This window comes from Palaemon carinicauda, chromosome 41 (assembly GCF_036898095.1).
Source record: "Palaemon carinicauda isolate YSFRI2023 chromosome 41, ASM3689809v2, whole genome shotgun sequence".
Classification (NCBI taxonomy): Eukaryota; Metazoa; Arthropoda; class Malacostraca; order Decapoda; family Palaemonidae; genus Palaemon; species Palaemon carinicauda.
In genome coordinates this window covers 54690273-54697772 of record NC_090765.1, presented here as the reverse complement: position 1 = coordinate 54697772, position 7500 = coordinate 54690273, and positions in this window count along the sequence as shown.

Here is a 7500-nt window from a genome sequence, read left to right as displayed (position 1 = left end):
CTTAATCCTTAAGATGCGTCCATGAGCATGGCGAGGAGCATATGCTCTTTGAATACACTCTGATAAACTGTCTATTTTGATTTTTGTAATATCCTCATACACCTGACAACACTGAGATTACCATACAATTCTTCTTCACTCAGGGAGTTAACAACTGAACTACTGCACTGTAATTGTTCAGTGGCTACTTTCCTCTCCTTAAAGGAATCGTCTTGGACTGTTTATCAGAGTATATTCAAACAGCATATGCTCCTCGCCATGGTCATGGACGCATCTTACCCATTCAGTGATTTTTGCTCAGTGAAAGTGACTGCGAGAAAGGCTTCTTTGCCATTAACTCGGCAAATTATATCATCAGTCATAATGCCAGCAAATTCTGCACTCGTATCATGTGTAATATCCTCATACACCTGACAACAAATCTGCAGTATTGCCAGATGAGTTGGTCTAAAATTCCCCAAAACTCATGATAAAAAAATCCCCTAGACAACACAAAAATCCCCATTGCCACAAATATATTTTCTCCTGTGAGTTTTACTAATATAAAAATCACTCTCTATACTCCACATAAGAGCAGTAACCTAATTGCAATAATATAGAGTTTACTGATCTTCGTTTCTTATTCATAGATAATTGTACAGAAAATCCCCATCAGACACCCAAAATGCTAAAATCTAGGGATAAATCCCCATATTTGGCATCACTGCAGTGAGATTACTAAACAATTCTTCTTCGCTTAGGGAGTTAACAAATTAAATGCTGCACTATAATTTGTTCAGTGGCTATTTTCCTCTTGATAAAAGAGGGTCACTTTTTATTGGGAAGTGCATTATTGCAGTGCCCAATCAGAATATCATATAATCGTTGTATACAAATATATATATATATATATATATATATATATATATATATATATATATATATATGTATATATGTATATACATATATATATATATATATATATATGTATATATATATGTATATATATATATATATATATATATATATATATATATGTATATACATATATATGTATATATATATATATATATATATATATATATATATATATATATGTATGTATATATATATATATATATATATATATATATGTATATACATATATATATGTATGTATATATATATATATATATATATATATATATATATATATATATATTCAAAAAAAGACATTCCATTTGCTGAAGATAGGTCTTCAACTTGCAAACTTGACTGGTTCAAATAAGCTGTTTGTAACTCGAACTGTTTGCAAGTTGAATTCTGTTTAATTTTGGCCTAAGTTAGGCCTAACCTGAATCCCATGCCTATGATTTCTAGCTATAAAGGCCCCTACACACGATCAATTTTTTCGTCAATTAATTGCTATCAATTTATTGACGTCAATGAATTGATGGAGAAATTGACCGTGTGTAGGGGATATTGATATCAATTTAATTGAAACAATTTCATTGAATCAATTCATTGAGAGACCAAAGATCCTTTGATATTTATTGATGGGTCTTCAATAAAATTGATCGCTTTGGAGTGTTCAGAGGAAGCACTATTCCTAGAGCCACAGATGCTTTCATCTCGAAGTTATGAATCAAACTGAAAATTGAAGTAAAATCATTGACCGTGTGTAGGCACAGTGATTTCCTCAATTACATTATCGGCAATAAATTGATATCAATTAATTGACGAAAAAATTGATCGTATGTAGGTGCCTTAAAATTCAGCAAATAGTCATGTTTCATACAAAATAGAAATCACGTTATTACAAATGTAATTTTGCTTACTGTATTAAATGATATAATGTTTTATTACAGTACTCGCACTCCCCAGGAGAGATTAGTGCACCAAACGTTCAGCTGGGCTCCACAAGGCACTAGAAGAGTTGGAAGACCCAGGCCTACGTGGCTGAGGACTATGAAGTGCGAAGTAGATGATGACGAATGGAGAGGTGTTAAATTGAAAGCTCAAGACAGAGACGACTGGGGAAAGAGTTGAAAGACTACATGGCTGAGGACTATGAAGCGCGAAGTAGATGATGATGAATGGAGAAGTGTTGAATTGAAAGCTCAAGACAGAGACGACTGGGGAAAGAGTTGAAAGACTACATGGCTGAGGACTATGAAGCGCGAAGTAGACGATGATGAATGGAGAAGTGTTGAATTGAAAGCTCAAGACAGAGACGACTGGGGAAAGAGTTGAAAGACTACATGGCTGAGGACTATGAAGCGCGAAGTAGACGATGATGAATGGAGAAGTGTTGAATTGAAAGCTCAAGACAGAGACGACTGGGGAAAGAGTTGAAAGACTACATGGCTGAGGACTATGAAGCGCGAAGTAGACGATGATGAATGGAGAAGTGTTGAATTGAAAGCTCAAGACAGAGACGACTGGGGAAAGAGTTGAAAGACTACATGGCTGAGGACTATGAAGCGCGAAGTAGACGATGATGAATGGAGAAGTGTTGAATTGAAAGCTCAAGACAGAGACGACTGGGGAAAGAGTTGAAAGACTACATGGCTGAGGACTATGAAGCGCGAAGTAGACGATGATGAATGGAGAAGTGTTGAATTGAAAGCTCAAGACAGAGACGACTGGGGAAAGAGTTGAAAGACTACATGGCTGAGGACTATGAAGCGCGAAGTAGACGATGATGAATGGAGAAGTGTTGAATTGAAAGCTCAAGACAGAGACGACTGGGGAAAGAGTTGAAAGACTACATGGCTGAGGACTATGAAGCGCGAAGTAGACGATGATGAATGGAGAAGTGTTGAATTGAAAGCTCAAGACAGAGACGACTGGGGAAAGAGTTGAAAGACTACATGGCTGAGGACTATGAAGCGCGAAGTAGACGATGATGAATGGAGAAGTGTTGAATTGAAAGCTCAAGACAGAGTTAAGTGGGGAAATCTAACCGAGGCCCTTTGCGTCAATAGGCGAAGGAGGAGATGATGATGATGATGATGAGTTATTTACAGCTGAAGTTGAGTTTGTAATTCGAATGTTCGTATGTCGAGGACCTTCTTGATGACTCAACAGCCAATTGTTCTCAAGGTTGTTACGAATGTGGTCGCTAAGATACTGGATACAATGGACTTATTTCCTTTCTGTTTCCAGACAGTAGAAAAAATGTCTTAGAGTCGCATTTACGTTTCTTTAGTGGTTAGGAAAAGAAAAATAATTATTTTCTATTATCGATAAAAATATAAAACTTGTGAGAAATTATTCTGTCAGCGTGATAGTGTGTTTTATTTTCAACGTGCAGAGAGTTTTATGATTAATAATAGTTTTAATGATAATTATGATTTTAATATCTATGATAATAATAATAATAATAATAATAATAATAATTTTGATGAAAATAATAATAATAATAATAATAATAATAATAATAATAATAATAATAATAACGTTTATGATAATTTTAATGATAATAATAATTCTAATAATAATAATAATAATATTTCTAATAATTTTAATATTGATAACAATTTTAATATTGATAACAATTTTAATAATAATAATAATAATAATAATAATAATAATAATAATAATAATAATAATAATAATAATAATAATAATAATAATAATAATAATAAATTTGATAATTCTAAAATTAAAGAAGTCGTTGAGTAACCCATAGCAAAATTCAGCTAAATTATAAATACGTGAATAATTTTGTGGGCAATTTTTTTACGCTACGCGATAAATGACGGACATACGCAATTATGAATACCATTACAATACGTTACATAATTTAACACACCTGTTCCTCATTATCATTATTCATATGCGTATATCTCTTTCATTGTACCGTAACAATGAAATGTTTATAAAAAAAGACTTTATTATGATTTAACGGTGGAGTTTAAACTTTGCATATAGTGAAATAGACTAATGTAAAGATATACAAATCCTCGCTTATATATAATAAAGACCAAGTGACTGGTATCATTATTATTACTATTATTATTATTATTGTTGTTGTTGTTGTTAATATTATTATTATTATTATTATTATTGTTATTATTGTTGTTGTTGTTGTTGTTGTTGTTGTTATCATCATCATTATTATTATTATAATTATTACTATTATTATTATTTGTTGTTGTTGTTGTTAATTTTATTATTGTTATTATTTTTGTTATTTTTATTATTTTTATTATTATTATTATTGTTATTATTATCAAAATCACTGTTATTATTATCATAATTATTATTATTATTATTATTATTATCATTATTATTATTATTATTATGTTGTTGTTGTTGTTGTTGTTGTTTATTTATGGATATCCTTATACAATTGTATTCGAAATTGCAATATCCTTTATTTGTTATTATTATCATTTAATGAAACTAAGTTTCAAATACTAATAGAAAGTGGAGTGTAATGGAAAGCCATTAGATAAAGTAAATAGTAAACAGTACTTTCACATTATTAGCGAAATAATCATTTATATTATTTCACGTAACCTATCTTGCCATAATTGTAAATATGAACTATGCACGTCAAATTCTATTATTCTTCTAAAGAAATTAAACGGCTGTAACGTTAGTTTTCAAGGTAAATAGTTGCACAATTAGATGAGAATCTGTTCTGGTGCCAACGTACTCAAAAACACCACCGAGTTGCTAGGTTGATTGTAAAAATAAACGTAGAAGGAAGTTACCGGGATGGACAGGAATGTGTTGGCAATTCACTGGCTCTTTGTCTTCGCAGTTCAGCTGGGTACGTTAGAGTTGAGTTCCCGTTTTCTGTCGGTAGAGTTTAGTTCACGTTTTCTATTGACGAAAATCACAAAGGCGGAAGGTTTCAAAGCACGTCCGAAATGATACGCAATTTGTGGCTATATGTACAGTTGGACACAACAGTCACTAATACACATTCTCCGAGAAGTGCAGCTAGTCACACCCTTACTTCACGACTAGTAATCAAACAGTGAGGGAAAAGATGGTAGAGGTGGTGGGCGGGGCTAAACATTGGAACTTGCCGCGCAGTAAGGTTGTGGCTGGGTGGACTTCTTCCAGCCCCGGGTTGTTACCTTCCATTACTAGACCTAGTAAAGATGGGCGCCATAATTTGACAGATCTGCATTCCTTGGTCCAGGCTGCAAGACAGTTCGTAACGTACCGAGGGTGAGGACTCTTATTTTCTACTCTCTCTTACATTACTATCTTCCCTTTTGAAAGCATGGATATGATAGCAAGAAATAACAAAAGAATATTTTCGAAGTGCCGAAGTTAAGGTAATGTAATTTTTTAAAATGACACGAAGGCTAAAATGAAAGGAGAAGAAATAACAGACGATAACCTCAACAAATAATAGAAAAAGTTATAAATCGAGGAAAAACAGAGGCAAGAACAATATTCCAAACACTGGAAGTGGAGAGAACGAATCAGTCTCAAAGCTGTGCATTTTCAGGATAACTTATGTCCAAGGTGCAGATGTGGGAAGAAGTGGTCTGACGGGTGTTACAACAAAGCGTCTGATTATAATATATATATATATATGTGTGTGTGTGTATATATATGTATATATATACATATATATAGGTAGATAGATAGATAGATAGATAGACACACATATATATATATATATATATAGAGAGAGAGAGAGAGAGAGATATATATATATATATATATATATATATATATATATATATATATATATATATATATATATATATATATATATTTCTTTCCTGCCACGCTTAAGGGGGAGAGGGAGTAGTCATACCCTGGTGAAAGGGAGTACCCAGAGAGGCACACTCAGAAACGACAATTTCCCACAAATTGCCGAATCAGCGGGTTGTAGTTGGGAAAGAGGAGGGGGAGGCTGTGAAGGATTAAATCTGTCCTTATCTATCATAAGCCGTCATTTTTGACGGGCTGCGTATACTAGTATTAGAAATAATAAGTGTGTGTGTGTGTGTGTGTGTGTGATTTGCTTGTTCAGCCAGCCATGTAAGACGACAAAAAAATAATTTGAAAAAATAATATAATAAAACCTAAAAACTTTTACATAAAAAATGTGAATTAGCCTTTTGAGATGCGATAAATTCTTTATATCTTTTATGAAAAAGACGATTTATGTTACCTTACTGATACATGACTGAAATAAATGCATAGTTTGAAAATTAAATTAAACTTTGGGCGGTAAAAATTTGACAGCAAGGCGACTGAGAAGCCACACCTCAAAAGAAAGGATGATAAAAAAAAGAGAAAATATGAAAATCTATTTAAATTGTCCTTTCATTTTTACTTTTAAAGAGCTATTAGGCTAAGTTGGCCAACTCAAATAACAATAATAGTAATAAGAATAGGGAAGTGGGGAATATGGGGAAAGGAAGAGTATCCCTGGATACAATCCAGTTTAGAGCTCAAAGGCAGGTACTTGGGATGGGAAAGATTAGGGAAATAGGGAGAAAGTGAAGTACAGGAGAAGAATAAAAGAGAGTGGCAGACCCTCTTGCGATATTAGGGAATTGGTATCATTATTTTATTGATACCAACTCAAATACAAACCGAACACTTTGTCTTTTCAAGTTGTATACTTTTAAATGAAATAAATCAACAATTTATGAAAAAGGGAATTTATTTTGAGCACAAAATAAATTTCCTTTTTTTTTCATAGGGTGTGAGTTTATTTCATCATACATACACGATAAATAGTGTATTTTAATGTATACTTTTAATCATTGTTTTCAAATAATTAAAATGCGGGACACCTGAGACCTGGACCAACTGGCTAGCATGATACCGCACTATAGTCCATTTCTTTTAGCGAGGCATATTTGCACTGACTCGCGGCGGTGCCCTTTTAGCTCGGAAAAGTTTCCGGATCGCTGATTGGTTGGACAAGATAATTCTAACCAATCAGCGATCAGGAAACTTTTTCCGAGCTAAAAGGGCACCGCCGCGAGTCGGTGCAAATATGCATCGCTAAAAGAAATCGACTATAGGTAGGGAAGAGTGGAGGCGTCTAGGACTTCATCTAAAGACTTATCTATGTATTCATTTTGTTATATTATGGGAATTAAAAACAGATTTAATTACCTAGAAATTCGACGAATACTTTTCTTAGAACTTAGTACCTTTTACTGTCCATTTTCTATTCAGTTAGCGATGTTTTCCTCTTTCATTTGGACAGTTGTCAAGTGTCATAGTTTGCAGAAGCTTGAAGAGTAATGGTATTACTGTCATAAATAACTAATGTACTGCTTGCACCCATTCAAGATAACCTTGAATTTGACGTTTCATGACAGGGTCGGGATCATTGACATTGGTATTTTGGAGAGAGAGAGAGAGAGAGGAGAGAGAGAGGAGAGAGGAGAGAGAGAGAGAGATACATAGTATGCATTACAATACCCCTTATGTGGGTTTAAGGCTTATAGGTTTAAAGGTCGCTCATGAAGGGCAGAGGCAAGGGGACAGTAACATTGCCATAGCAAGTAGGACAATGCTCTATAGAGACTAGCCATAAATACA